Below are 16,598 nucleotides of genomic sequence, written 5' to 3'. Positions count from 1 at the left end.
GAGTCAGGGAAACCCAGGATTTGGGAATGAACAATTAGAAGGATAGAGTTGTTGTTTATTGAGACAAAGAGGACCACAGGAAGAAGAGGTCTATAGGTGAAGAGACTGCAAGGCAAAAGGAGATCAGGAGGTCACCTCTGGCCATGTGAGGTTTGAGATAATTATCAGACATGTGAGTAGAGATGCTGAGCAGTAAGTTACACAACTCTACACAAGGGTGTGCTGGAGCCAGCTTTCACAAGCTATGAAAACCAACTATAGAAATTCCATGAGATTTATAAACAAGTTATTAAACTATTGGTAGCTCGAAATCAGCTGTGGTAGGAGTATTTATGCCACATAAATGCGCAAATGCCCATGTCAGGCCTTTTGGTTTTTTCCCAGGCAGCTGGTTGTTAAATATTCACTAGCACCCCATTAGGTATAAGAGTTGAGGGAAGAGGTCAGGTTTACAAACAGGATTATTTCTTTAGGACTTTTCCCTCACAAGACATCTTACAAATCTACCTCAAGTGTCAGAAACATCTTTCATTTAATGCTATCTTATTGGCCATATTCTATTAACCAAAGCTTTTTTTTAGACAATACATACACAACCCACTTATGCGGTTCACTCTGTGTTCACAGCTATTACACACTGAAAATAAGTATCTTAATTCTATTTTCTAGTGTATTTAAGGCAACAAATACAAAATTAAATAATTTCAGTTTTAAATCCCAGAATGTACTTATACATCTTTGCTGAAATTTCCCATATTTATAATACCCCAAATATTCCCATCTAAATAAAGAGTCCACCCTCCACCCCCGCCCCCCACTGCAATGAACACAACAATCTCCTCTAACCTCTGATTAACCAACTGTAAAATAAGGATTGTATTTCCCCTGCCTACACCACCAGAAAATTGCGAAGATCAAATGAGATGATGCACATAAAAGAGAACTGTCAAATGTAAGCAAACAGAATAGATGTTTATAGATCTAAAATAAAATGACAAAGAGTCTCTACATTGATTGTGGTCTTCAAAAGATTTATTAATGCATTTTGTGGATGGCTAGGTACCATTCAGAGCCAATCAGGTTGATATGGACCTACTCTTCTAGAACTTCAAAATAGGTTGACACATAATGGAAATTGATCTGGAAGGACTCCGTGCCAACTTATATTGAACTTATGCAAGAGGAATGTAAGAAAATGCTTTCTTATTTCTTCACTTCATTACCTTCCTCACTCTGGACATATCCTCATTCCTGGAGAGGAATCTGATTTTCTTTCATGGAAAAGATGATAGTAAGAATGAATCTCATTTTGTTGACATCAGTATTGTGTTTTTGCCTTTAGCTTTTAAACAATGTTTGTTGAAGAAGATGCTTCTCTCAATATTTTAATTCAAACTGAGTTAAGCTAAGAGGGGGAAAATAGTGACATAAAATAGTTATATATGTTTATAAGATGAAGTGAATAAAATTATTTCTTTATCATTGATTCCATTGTAGAACTGACTGACAATATAGTCCCAACAAATGGGATCTCCAATATTTCAGGCCTTTTAGTTTTTTACTAAAAATGGCAAATTTGAGCATTAATAAATGAGAACATTTATTTGAATACCTCAATATAAATTAATTGGAAATGTCTATAAATATAAAATGTCATAGGGGATTTTTATGTGTTTAAATGTCTTTCAATGCACTTAGCCTTGTATGCATCGTGGTATCTTCGGTTCTGCTGCTGAAGCTTTAAGAAAGGGATTAGGTGAAACATACAGGATGTGTAGCATATAAAGTAGGAATTACTGTCTACTCAGTTTGCTACTTTATTTACATGAAACTTCTCTAGGCAACTTAAACTTTAGTTGATCCATGGAACTGAAAGGCAAAGAGTGGATATGTTTGGGACAATAGATAAACCATTTTTTGAGAGAATCTCTAAATACTCTGGTAGCTTAATGGCTGTTTCCTTCTATTAAAGCTGGTGCTGTGTGTGCGGTCTCTAACACAGGAAAAGAGTGATTGTTGGCAAATCTGGTTAGGACCGATTTCAAGGAAGGGAGGTATTACCATTGACACACTGAAACCTGATGCAAAACAATGAGGAATACCTGATGCGGCCTTTACTCATTCAATTTTTTTTTCAATATCTTGAAGACCCAGATGGAATACTGATTGATTTAATTATGTCTGACAACGAGTATGTTAGCCATAGCGACTACACTGAATGATAGACCCAACAAGACATCATGAAGTTGTAAAGAGGGACCGATTAACAAGAGGGCATGTAATAGTTACACATACAAAGTCCTGCTGTAGGTTAAAAACATCAACTGCGTGACTGTAACACAACCCGTGGTACACCTGGATGCATTCTTGGTTTTCTTGACCTCATTGGTCTTGAGGGTCTTGTTTACTTTTTCTAGCCTGCTGCTGCTCAGGTGACCATCTTCAGATGGACACAACTAATTGCACCTTGTCTCTTACTTGCCTCATTTATCTCTTGCCTCCTTCTGGGAGTCAGACACCTGAGGATCTGCTCAGTGTCCATGCAAGTGAAACTCGAACTTATCCCTTGAAAATGGAAACTGACATGAGTAGATCAATACACCTCCTTTCATCATGGTCCTGAGAAACAGGTATTTACATAGCTTCTCAGAAGATGGTGACATGCAAAATCTATGTAACTGTCATGCTTGATTCTCTTCAGAGGCCAGCAGGACATCACACCACCTTTTTGTCTCTTATACATCATGCCTTCCTGCCTTTTCCATGTTCCTGCTCCCTTCATGGGATTCCACACTAAGATTACCCCTCCTGTCTGCCACTCTCATTTCACCTTCCCACCCCCCCTGAAATAAACACCAACTGCAAAATTACATCACATAGATGACAAAGACCTGGGGTTTTGATGGTAAATTAAACGTGAGAAACACTATAGTGTAACTGCCCCCCAAATCATAATTCAATATCAGACTGCCTTTAACAAAGAATTTTATAAAGACTACCTTTATCAAAGGAGAGGGTACCTGATTTGGTTAAAGTCCTGTAGTTAAGAAGAAGTGAAGATTATATTTGAACCCATCTTTCCTGAGTCTGCACCATATGCTCTGATCCTCTGACCCACTATGCTTTAGGGATGGGATTCAAATCCATTTTACAAAATAAATGGTTAAAATAGCAAGAATATTCTGGAAAAAATTACTTTGGTGGGATACGTAAGTGGTCTTCAAACAAATGAAGGACTATTATTTATAAGATCTGAACTTACCACATCAAATTCCAGTGGGGAATATTAAGATGAACAAGCAGAAGAGCAGCAGCACGACTACAACAAGAAAGCTTTAAGGTACGTGCCAGTCACTGTGTTGCTATGTATTTTATAAAAGTCCTCATTTATCTTCCCAACAACCCTACACAATGCTTACTGCCACTATTTTTCTTTTAGAGACTAGAAAAGTGAGGTTTAGATATATTGAGCTATTTGGTAAAGGCTCAATCAAGTAAGTGGTGGAGCTAAGATCAGAACCCCGGTACTTAATCGCACTCTTATCTTGCCACTGCAAAGGTACAGACATCAGCTCAGTTTTAGGGAAAATATTTAGCAATCAGAGGTTTTGAAGGCTGCCCTCATGGTGATGAATTCCCTGATAGTGGAGATTTACCAGCTGACTTGCTAGGTGTGATGAGGCTGGTCCTCCTAAGATGAGACAGAACCTACACTGTATCACAGCTCTATTACTTCCTCCACCTAGGTGGGGCTGGAGGGCAGGACGTAGTTAGAGCAGGGTCCAGAGGAACCAAAGCATGAATGCAGAGCATCCAGGCCTTACTCCACAAAAGTGTTAAAGGCTCATGGTGGGGTTGGGGCAGGAGTGAACTCAGAGTTTGGCAAGATGGAGCACATCAGTGGAAACACTGAAGTCAGGATCAATAGACGTGACTGTTGAATGGGAAGAGCCACTGTGCTTTAATCAACATGAATCTTCTCAGACCAGAGGCATTTATCCCTTAATAAGACCTCAAATGGAGTTGGCAAACGAGGTTTCCAGAATGGCCTGAATGTTTACTTCCAGAGCTCTTAGAGCGTGAATGCATGCTTAGCCAAGTGCTGGGCTTCATGACCTACGCAGCTGCTACAAACTCAGATAACCCAACTAATTTAGGAAGCCTAGTAAGGTCTGGACCACTGGGAGAGGCTGCTTTAAGACACAACAGTTTCTGATGGAAACCCAAGAAGTTGCCAACACATACCTGGATTAGTTAGTAGTTGATTAGCAATGAAATGTTTCCTAATACAGCACTAGTATCCTTTGGGAATAAAAAAAAGTTGGTTCCTGTTTGAATCACACCAGACTTTTGATTTCTTTCAAATCTTCTCAATGGATGCATTTAGGATAATCCCTTTAAGTCCTCCCTCAGCGCTTCTCTAATTAGTGAACACATGGGACTGCCATTCATGCACAGAGACAGGGAAATCAGCCTGGCAGCCCTGACAATGGTTTGCACAAACTGGCACAAGACTACATGACTCATGAATAGCAGGCACATTTGGAAGGCGGAGAATCACAACGTAAGTAGTCCTAGAGTCACTGGGAACTCATCATTTCTTACGGCAAGCTTCTCTTGTCTTTTCTCAATTATGCTTTATGGGCACTTATCTCAAAATTTAATTGAATTGGTTGCTTCACAGATGGGCTTCAAGGATATTTTAGTTTCCAAGTACGGGAGACAAAAGAATGACTGGTACTGGTTCTCAAATTAGAAGGCATTAGAAAGGGGAAGTTTTTAGCGGGTTTGAAAGAATTTAACCACGTTTGAGCATGGTATGTTTCCTGAGCATCAGGAGGATTTAGTCCTCAGTGGGGGGAAGAGAAAGAGAGGCTGAAGCTAGACTGTGGATCAGGTCTGTCTGTTGCTGAAGAGAGGCTGTGAGCCTCAGTCCTGCTGGTGAGAGCTACATGGGTGATAAGAGGAAGGAGGGCTCTTAGAGAAGTGAGGTGAGAAGCCCTGGAGGGAAGAGAAGGAGGCTTCAGGGAGGACTGGAAACTGGGAAGAGGTAAAGCCAGCTGGTTTCCTTCCGCACCATAACCCCCGGCCACATAATTAATTGTGTTTAAGCTAATACTTACACTAACTGAAACATTAACCCAAATCCAGTCCCAACTCAAGTATTAACTTAAGGGAAGACCAATTACCTGGGAGTCTAATGCTGAAACCTCTTAAATAACTGTCCTGAAAAGATTTTAAAATCAGTTTCAGTCTATGAAATTACTCTACTGTAATAACCAAACAATGATTTGCCTTGGGCTAAAAAATCTCTGGTGCTTATTTTATGCAGTTTTTACGTGAGGCATTAAAATTATCCCCAATTTATGGATGAGGAGTCTGAGTCTTAGAGGGGTTAAATGACACACCTAAGGTCATACAATTAGCTTCTGGGGAGTGAGCTGGGATTGAACTCTGACATTCAATTCTGGAACAGTTGGTGAGGATGTGACAGATGGCCAGAAATGGGCCCTCAGTAATGAAGACTGTACATTGAGGGCTTACCAGTATCCCAGGTGCTGTGTTAAGAGTTCCTTTGCACCGCCTCATTTAATCCTCCCAATGATGTACTGTGATTTGGCACTAGACTAGCCTCCTTTATCGATGAGAAAACCAAGACTCTTAGAGGCAAAGTTAATTTTGCTCAAGAGAGCTTCTTTCAAAATCAGGGTTGAGGCTGGCACTCACATTCAGAGCTGCTGGACCCCAGAGCCCCACCTCTACTGAACTACACACAAAAACATTTTGACATTTTTGAAGAAGGAGATGAGAACCACATGGGCCAGATGGGAGGTGAAGGCAACTTGTATTTCACAGTCCTACTTGCTGCACTGCAGGTAATCAACAAGTATTTTAAAACCAATTGAGTCACATGGGTCAAACCGCAGAAAGAGAGACTTCGATTAGACATGAAGACGAACAGAAAACTGAACAGTGAGACCGGTAGCCTGGGGGAAGCAACTCTTCAAAACAAGAATAATTGCATCTTCAGACACAGGAGTTCGGTGAACCAAATCACTGGTTTTCAACTCTGTTTGTTTGCTATTTTAGAGGTACTTTTAAAAAAAACCAAAACTGATGTATGGGACTTCACTCAAGATCAGTTACATCACAGTCTCTGGGGATAAGCCCTGAACAGTATTTTTAAAAATCTCTTCTGGTGCGTCCAGTGTGCAGCCTGAATTTAGAGCTGCTGATCTTCCCAGTAGAGGCCCCTTTCAACCCTGCGGTGCCTTGAGCACTCTTTGAAAGCCTTAATTGTTTTGTTTAATATATATTGCTCCCCTAAAACCCAAAGTGAAGACTATGTAAGCCATATGTCCTTCCCCTTCCAACAAAGACACTGAAGTATGAAGGTGACATATCACTTTCTCAAATTCTAGCATGTGCCAGACTTACCTGGAGGGCTTCTTAAAAGACAATTTGCTGGGCCCCACCCCCAGAGCTTCAGGTGTGGCTGGGGCCTGAGAATTTGCACTTCTAACAAGTGTCCAGGTGATGATGATGCTGCTGGTCTGAGGACCACAATTTGAGAATCACTTTCAAGTAGGGTTTACAGGAAACGTGGTGAAAAAGAATACACTTATTTTTTGTCATCCTTATCAGTGTAACATATTCAAAGGAAGGTTTACACCTAGTGGTGGAATTTCTGCATCAAAAGGTATCATTGATGGCTCTCTTCTCATCTGATCCCCATTTACTGCCATTTCTAACTCCTGCTTTTCAGAAGTTTAGTCAATCTGTTGCTGAACTAAAAGATCTTGTCTGATTTGTCACTTAGGCAAGTTTACTTTGGTATCCTAGAGAAGTCAAAAGGTAGCCAAAATCAATCAGATTCTTTACTTTCCCATAGTCACTTGGCAAAGTTCTCACACTTGGGGCTGGGCAGAATCTCAAACCCACTATATGGCCAAAGTGATTTGTGTTTATGACTAAGAAACTAAGTAACGGGGTGACAAGGAGGAAAAGCCAACTCTGATCTGAAGTGCTATGGAGGAAGTCTTCAAAAAACCATCATGATTGGATTCAAGGGCTACCACAGAAGAGCATTCTTCCACTGGGTCATACAAAACCAGGAAAACCTGAGGGGTGGTGAGAGCAACTGATGTTTGTGTTAACTGATTCTGTCTGGTCTACACATCCATCTCACCCCACTCCCCTAAATAATTAAGTTTCCTTTAATTTAAAGGGTCCACCCTGGTTTCTAACCAGCTTTCTCTGGGTATAATTTTCTGGTCAGTCTGGGAGTTAAAAGACTGGCTCTTTATTAGTGGACTGAGTTAATATAAGTGTTTAATTCCCAACTCACCAGCACCCAGATTAAAAAAAACCACATTATTACTCAAACCCTAGAAGCCTACATTCTACTTTCTTCTAGGGATTAAGCCTATCCACAGGTAAGCATAACCTAACTTCTTACACTGCAGATTAGTTTTGTCTATGTTTGAACTTTCTTTATATTACTGGAATCATGCAGTGTGTATTCATTTGTGCCTGGCTTCTTTCACTCAATATTATGTTTGTGAAATTAATTCATAAAAGCATCAGGAGTTTGTTTTCAATGTTCTATAGTATTCCAATGTATAACTCAATTTATTTATCTAATCAAGTGCTGATAGTTGGGTAATTCCTAGTTCAGGGCTATTAGAAATAACAGTTATGATTATTCTTGTGCAAGTACTTTGGTGACTATCGCAGACAATTCTGTTCAGTATATACCTAGGAATTTCTGGGTTATGGGACATGCTTATGTTTAGCTTTAATGGATACTGCCAGATGGTTTTCCAACAATATATCAAGTTTTACTACCAGTAACAGTGCCTAAGTATTGTAGTTGTTTCATATTCAGGCTAATACCTGGTGTTGTCTTTCACTTAAACCATGCTGGTGTGTGTGTAATGGTATATCACTGTGGTTTTACATTGCATTTCTCTGCTGACTAATGATGTTGTAGTCTATTTATTGCCATTTGGCAATCTCTCTTTTATATACCTAGTTCAAGTCTTTTCCCCATTTTTCAAATGTGTTGCCTGACTTTTCTTATTTATTTTTAGGAATTGTTTATATTGAATATGAACCCTTTGTCAGATTATCTATCTATTTAGTATCTTCTTCTGGACTGTGGCTAGCTTCCTCTCTCTTTCAATGTTTTTTTTCCATGAATAGTCTATATATTTCTAAAGGGTGTTTTGGCTTCTAACCCCCATATAGTTTTCCTTCTACAATTCTGGCCAACACGGAAACACACTGACTTAACAGAAATTAACAACTTGAATGGTATGACTTCTGACAGTCTGAGTCATGAAATTAATACCCCTAATTCACTGATCAGAAATCATGGCCACATTATTCTTCATTAATTTATATGCTTGGGCTTCTGGGTAGTCATTTCATACATGTAGCCTGCCCATTACAATCTCTTCAAAATGGTCAACTGTCAAGTCGAATTTGGTAACATTCTGTTAGATACAAAAAGATTTCTAGTTAGGATTCAATCCCGTCCATCTCACAAGTTCACAAAGGGGACAAAGGGAAAAGGAATAAGGGAAGGAGAATATTCAAATACAAACAAAGTGACTTAAAAAGATAACTGGGGAAGCAGAGAAAAGAGGCAAGGTTTTATTCAGCTGCAAATGAGGCTCTGAATGAAGTCTTGTGAGGACTTTGGTTTAAGTGTTCTCGGAGGCCAGTTTCTTTCCTACTTTTCCACAGAAGGCAATTTACATAAGTAGAAGCCCGGTATCTGAAGTAACCATAGTAACCTTACCCTTCCATCCTATTCAGGGTGTGAATTTTTCTCCATTTAGTGAAATCTCTCTGCGTAATAGATATGTGAAACTTTACATGTTGATGTAACATTGAGTAAATGGATCAGAGTTGGAGTAAATGCTAGAGGAATTGTCAAGAGGATTGGGAGAAGAGGGGGGGGATGGAGACTGCCAAAACGGAGAAAACGAATCCTTAGGGGATTTGGTGGAAATCACACCTACCTGGGAAAATAGAGACCTAGTCTGTGATTAACAAGATGTATGATTTTTTTATTGCCTGGAATTACATAAACTAAGACAGAGAGGAAACAAGTTAGAAAGGAAAGGGGCTCCCTATAGCTGTGTTATAACACAGCTGTGTTATACTGTGTTCTCTTAAAAATCCAGTAACTTGTATCCCAGCTCCAGCTTCTCGGAGATGCTCTCTCTGGGCAGTGAGATGACATACTAATCAAGGAGTTCAGCAGGTGTGAGGCTGGCTTACCTAAAACTTGTGGACTGAGAAGGTGATTCATGGAGCTGACTTGACCTGTAGGCCCAATGCAACTCCCTATTCTGCAACGCTCCTATCAGACCATCTCCAGATTTTTCTGGGTCCCATTAGTTATAAACTTAAAACTGAAGCACACATTGATGGCCTGTTCAGTGTTAAAAATTCAACGATCTCGTTCAAATGATTAACACTGGTATCAACAATATTATTCATTAGGGAAGGTGTTTCTTTCCCTACTCTGGTGCCCCCTCTGAAGTGATTTTTGGTGTGACTGCTTGGAAAGGTGAGAATCTGCTCCACTGAATCTGTGAGAGGAAGGAAAACCAAAGACCAGTCCAATACAGCTGACCTAGCCGATGCTTTGATTGGAAGTGTCTTGAAATCCCAAGGAGGGGAGAGCACAACATTATCATATTTCGATTCGACAGCCCATCAGCAGTGCATTTATGTGTTTATGACCTTGTGGAGAAAACACTGAGGTGATGTCATCAATAAATGAAGCCATGGAGATGGCTTCATTACAGAGATTCCATTTCTGGGATTAAAGGGTTCATGACTTGTGGCCAAGTGGAAGATGCCGAGGAACAACCTTTTGACATAGAAAACACTCATTTTTATACAAATACTGCCATAAAGTGCTCACTCATTCTAGTATGGAGTAAGTATGGATTTTCTAGTATAAAACAGTGTCTCAGCAAAAAACACTGTGAATATCAATTTTCAAGAAAGAAAGAGGAAAAGTTGCATAATAAATACAATTCTCCAGAGTCACCACAATCATTTAATATATTTTAAAGCCTTTGTATATCAAGGTTTATATATTCCTTTTCACAAACACAATCTCTCCCTATGCACTGAATTGCTTAAAGCATTGTCCCTTCTGTTCTGTAAACATTCCCTGAAGGCAAAAACATGTACTAAATTTGCATTCATGAACCAAAATTTGGCTTGTGGTAACTTTAAGACTTTGCTTACTACAAATGCCAGTTGTTTTTGCTGTTATTTTATAAGGAAATTGGGTTTCTAGCTAACATTTCTCCCTAACAGATGCCTACAGTGAAGTTTCAATTGTGAACACTTTCTTTTCAATTTCTCATGTATAATTCTGCAGTAAATCTTATTTGTGGGTAATGGACCTATTTCTTTCAGAGAAAATTTGCTGATTGTACACATTCTTTCCTCTTTGTCTTCCTATAAAAAGGGATAATAAATGTAAATGAGTCACCTTAAATGTGATAGGCACTATATATATATACATTTTTTAAAATTATGTTTGCATTACTCTAGCTATTTCATAAAAGCACACCAAAGGAACTAGAATTTGACTTTAACCCTGAAAAATTACTTTATAAGTAGTATTCCCTAATTCAGTTCCACAAATGTTATAGGGATTCTGATGAATTCATATAAAACACAAAGCAAAATCAGTTCAGACAATACCAAATACAGGAGTTTTAACTTGCTATAGAATAGCATATCAGAATATTAATCACTACCAATTTTAAGATCAGCAGTTTATGGTTTGCTTGTCACAGTGCTGTGAACATAATAGGTGTTTAATAAACACCTTTCAGCAGACTGATGGATACGTGGGGTTCAGGAGTTTAAAAATGAGGTGGGCTGTATTATTCACAACAGCTAAAACATGGAAGCCACCCAGGTATCCTTCAGCAGATAAATGGATTAGCATAATGTGGTACATGCATATAATGGAATACTGTCCAGCCTTAAAAAGAAAGGGCATTCTGACATATGCTACAACAGAGATGAACCTTGAAGAAATAATGCTAAATGAAAGAAGCCAGTTACAAAAACCAAATGTTATATGATTCCATTTACATGAGGTATTTAGAGTGGTCAAAATCATGGAGACAAACAGTAGAATGGTGGCTGCCAGGGCCTGGGATGGGGGTGGGGGGTGGTTAGTCTTTAATGTACACGTAGTTTCAGTTTTGCAAGATGAAAAGAGTTCTGTAGATGAATGGAAGTGGTGGTTACCCAGCAATATAAATGTTTTAATGCCACAGTGGAATATTACTCAGCCATCAAAAGGAACAAAATTGAGTTATCTGTGGTGAGATGGATGGACCCAGAATCTGTCATACAGAGTAAAGTGAGTCAGAAAGAGAAAAACAAATACCGTATGCTGACGCATATATATGGAACTTAAAAAAGTTGTACTGATGAACCTAGTGGCAGGGCAGGAATAAAGACGCAAATGTAGAGAACAGACTTGAGGGCACAGGCGAGAAGTGGAAGCTGGGACAAAGTGAGAGAGTGGCATCGACATATGTACACTACCAAACATAAAATAGATAGCTAGTGGGAAGCAGCCACATAGCACAGGGAGATCACCTCGGTGCTTTGTGACCACCTAGAGGGGTGGGATAGGGAGGGTGGGAGGGAGGGAGACGCAAGAGGGAGGGGATATGGGGATATATGTATACATATAGCTGATTCACTTTGTTATAAAGCAGAAACTAACACACCATTGAAAAGCACTTATACTCCAATAAAGATGTGGGGAAAGGGCTTCCCTGGTGGCGCAGTGGTTGAGAGTCCGCCTGCCGATACAGGGGACATGGGTTCGTGCCCCGGACTGGGAAGATCCCACATGCCGCGGAGCGGCTGGGCCCGTGAGCCATGGCCTGAGCCTGCGCATCCGGAGCCTGTGCTCCGCAACGGGAGAGGCCACAGCAGTGAGAGGCCTTCGTACCGCAAAAAAAAAAAAAAAAAAAAAGATGTGGGGAAAAAAAAGTCACTGAACTGTAAACTTAAAAATGGTTAAGAGATTAAATTGTATCTTATGTGCATTATACTACAATTTTTAAAAATGGGAAGAAATGTACTCATGGCTATAATGTGAAGTGATATAGTTTATTACAGAATTTTCTCAGATATTCCTATAAAAGTTGGTTAAGATGATACCACAATTTAAAAAATTGAAGAAGAAAAAAAAAAAAAAGATGGGCTGAGAATCTTGATTTATCTAGTTTCCCAACAAAGAACAGAACCATTTGCCTCATGAGAGCTTTCTATATCCCTTCACCCCAGGACTTTAAATCCTCTTTACATGCAGATGACCTGCAAGCTCTATCTCTGGGCCTGACTTCTGTTAGGGACTCCTGGACACATGTGTCCCATCACCTGCTGCAGGTGTCCATATGGAGGTGTCACAGGTACCGCCGAGTTAACAGGACCCAAAGCACACGTTTCTACTCTCCCCCTCCTCCACCTATTTCTCCCTCAATCACTCCTGTCGGAGCAAATGACACTATAAGCAAGTCAGACGCTTAAGAGAGAAACTGGGGTGTCACCTCCTCTCCTGTGTCCCAACAGCAGGCCCTGTTGGTACACCCTCTAACCTGCCCCCCAAATATGCCCCTCCCCCACACCTCTGCCCAGCCCATGCCATCATCTTCCCTCACCTGGACAAGTGCTAAGGTCCTCTCTTGCTCTCTGTAAACCGCTCTCCACCCAGACACCAGAGAAGTCTGTTAAATAAATAAGACCGTAACATTCCCTATGGAAATGCTTTCCCCTTGCACTCTGAAGAAGATCTAAACTCCTTCCTGTGGCCTAGGAGACATGACCCCTGTAAACCCCTCTCACCCCACCTTCTGCCCCCCACCCCGTCCCTTGCTCATCCTGCTGCAGCCACACTGCCCTGTGCTCAGTGACATCAACATGCTCCCCCTCTTTCCTCCTTAAGGCCTTCGTCGTGCCATTCCTCCTGCCTAGAGCATTCCTTCCCTGTTCTTTGAAAGGCTGACTCCTTTACAAGATCCTGGTCTCAGTTTACATGTGAGCCCCTCAGACCATCCTGGACAGCCCTATCTAAAATATTTCAACTTGGTGTTTTCACTCATTTAACTCTTCCTCTTATGTGATTTTCCCAACTTATAATTATATATGTATAAATAAAATGGTAGAAATAATTATACATATAATTATATACAATTATATAAAATATATTTCTAGATATATATCAATATGTATATATTTTTATAGGTATATTTAATATCTGTTTGTCCTATGAAGTGTAGACTGTACACTTCATAAAAACAAGGCGTAAATTATGTTCACTTTTGTTTCCCAAGCTCTTAGCACACTGGATAGGACAGACTAGAAACCAATGACCCATTTGTGCAATAAATAAGTGAATGAATGGGTTGCATCTAAATATCATTCAAGGGCTTCCCTGGTGGTGCAGTGGTTAAGAATCTGCCTCCCAATGCAGGGGACACGGGTTCGATCCCTGGTCCAGGAAGAGCTCACATGCTACGGGGCAACTAAGCCTGTGCACCACAACTACCGAGCCTGCGCTCTAGAGCCCGCGCTCTAGAGCCCGTGAGCTACAACTACGGAACTCACGTGCTGCAACTACTGAAGCCCGCATGCCTAGAGGCTGTGCTCCGCAACAAGAGAAGCCACCGCAATGAGAAGCCCGCGCACCGCAGTAAAGAGTAGCCCCCGCTCGCCACAACTAGAGAAAGCGTGCATGCAGCAACAAAGACCCAATGCAGCCAAAAATAAATAAGTTTATAAAATAAATAAATAATCATTCAAGGAAAAAACTGTAGGTCTTTTCAACGTAAGTGTTGATTGCATTTGGTAAAGAATGTGAAAACCCTTTGTAAGGCACTGCGCAAAGGTTAGGCATGATGATTTTCACTTCTTACTGAAGAGCATGGCTGATTTAGGATCATAACACTATATAATTTTATAGCTAAAAGAATCCTTTAAAGATAATTTTGTTCAACCTCATTTCAGAGCTGAAGAAACTGCCCAACTCATTAATTCAGATGCCCCACCCCCATCATTCATGGGACCTACACCACCTGCCTCCTTCCTACCTTTCCTGTCAATCTCTACTTTAGGCTCTGAGCATTGGTGGAATATTCTAAAATTGTCTGAAACTCATTTATGAGGACAATTAGCTGATGGTCGTATTTAGTTTTTAAATGCAAAGTTCTGTGCCATTGTGCATTGCTCTTTCATCTCAGGAGTAGAGGATAGAAACAGATTATTGAGAGATCACCTCTCATTTCTTCTTTTCCTAAATAATTGGGCAACAATAAGCGTAAAAACCACAGAAATCCCTTTTTCTCTCTCTCTGTCTCAATAGTACTTTGGATTACCAGACTGGATGGGGAGAACATAAAAACAAACGAATGTTTTCATCTCCTTTTCTTTTATCCCAGAACTACTGATCTGCTATTCAGGAATATGATTACTTTTTCAACTTAATGGAAAATGAGAGATTCCCAACGGTTACATGCCACGTCTTCTCAAACATCAAAACGTGTTGCAAATATCTAGCTCCTGTGAACCACTTTCATTTGTGTCTGAATAATTTTTTTTTACAGATGGGAACATTAAGGTAGGCAGGCTATTCTGATATCAACATAATTTCTGCAAGAGCTGTCAGTGTGTATGTGGTGTAGACATAACTACTCTGTTAAAAGTACAGACATTTATGGCAGTTTGACAGATCCTTGCATAAAGGATAACAAACAAACAAACTTAAAACCTATGTGGTGTCTTCCTGAAGTGGCTTCTGCTGTGTTCTTCCATTCTCCAGCCTGCGTGCTCTGTACCTTGTATCAAGTACAAACCACACATCAAATGCCGTGGTTACCGTTCTAAATTAGGAGTATTTTGGTGGAGACAGCTAAGGTAATCAATGACTGCAGGCTGCTACGGGAGCCCAGACATGGAGCATAATTCAGACTCAGGGGTCAGGGAAGGCTTCCTGGAAGTTTCTAGATTATGGAATGAGAAATGTATTTCAAGCAAAGCCAAGCGCACAGAGGCAAGCGAGGGTGACAGAAAGAAGGAAGGGAAAACAATTCAGCTCACACAATGAAGTGGAGTTTAAAAAGAAATCAATAGTCCTTCTTGACAGTTTACGCTGGTAAATCTGGTTATTTGGAATCACTGTTAAACTTAACCTGTTAATATCGGTCATAAGGAATGGCCAATTTTGCCTGCATTCACTTGTCTGGAAAACTAATTATACGAGCACTCTTGGTGAGTAGGTCAGGAAGCAGATCTGCACAAAACCCAAGCATTCCCTGAGGACAGTGCTAATTTGCTAGGATTTTCTCTTTTAAGTGATATTTTCCATTTCCTAAATCTTTCACACTCTGAAAGCAAGTCCTGTGTACTTTTTCATTTTGAGCAGTTTATTAAACTGCTCAAACAGATTCCAAAGGGAGCAGCTTTGGACTCTGACCTTTTTTATGAGTCATTATTCTTAACGTTTGCAGCTCTCTATCCACTAGCAAGGGCAATGACTTCTGTGAACCAGACAGGGTCTCGGTAACAAATCTTGGTATCCTCCTGTTTTCATCTACCTCATGGGTTTAAAATGACTCTCGGCAACATGTGACAGATATGAATTATACTGTGCTCTGGTACACAAGCATAAATAAAATGCCGGTAGATGGAGGAATAATTGCAAGCCTCATATATGCATTTATCTTTGTATGAAGCCTAGTAACTCTGTACTATGTCAAAGATAACAAAAAAGCAGATAGCCTGAATTATGAGCATCTGTGTTTATCTATTGAAAATTGCTCAGTTATTGAAAATAACACTGCTCATGATAATCACAGGTGTGTGTTTTCTGTGGGGCAAATAGCAGGATTTAAACCAGAAAGCAGAATTTGTGTTAGTAGCTTGACATTTCCTTACATTAAATCTTTGCAGAGTTTGATCACTTGCTTTAAAGCTGTGTGTCATATGAGGGTGGGTCCACAGACCACAAACAATTTTTTTTTTCCTATAAGAAGAGTCAAAACATTAAACTCTGGATTTCCGAATCAAATATGTCAGAAGCCTCTATGCCTTCCTCCACAATGTTCTTCCTTTTTATGTATGGCCCCCTCATTATTATAGAGTGACAATAGGCCTAGGCATGCTTGGGATCACGGTAAAGAAAAGTAGGATTTGCATTTATCTAATGATTAATGATGTTGAACATTCTTTCATGTGTTTGTTGGCAATCTGTATATCTTCTGTGGAGAAATGTCTATTTAGGTCTTCTGCCCATTTTTGGATTGGGTTGTTTGTTTCTTTGCTATTGAGCTGCATGAGCTGCTTATAAATTTTGGAGATTAATCCTTTGTCAGTTGCTTCATTTGCTCAACATCATTAATCATTAGAGAAATGCAAATCAAAACTACAATGAGATATCATCTCACACCAGTCAGAATGGCCATCATCAAAAATTCTAGAAACAATAAATGCTGGAGAGGGTGTGGAGAAAAGGGAACACTCTTGCACTGCTGGTG

Source organism: Mesoplodon mirus (assembly GCF_964341445.2).
Source record: "Mesoplodon mirus genome assembly, chromosome: 12".
Taxonomy (NCBI): Eukaryota; Metazoa; Chordata; class Mammalia; order Artiodactyla; family Ziphiidae; genus Mesoplodon; species Mesoplodon mirus.
This window is presented reverse-complemented; position numbering follows the sequence as displayed.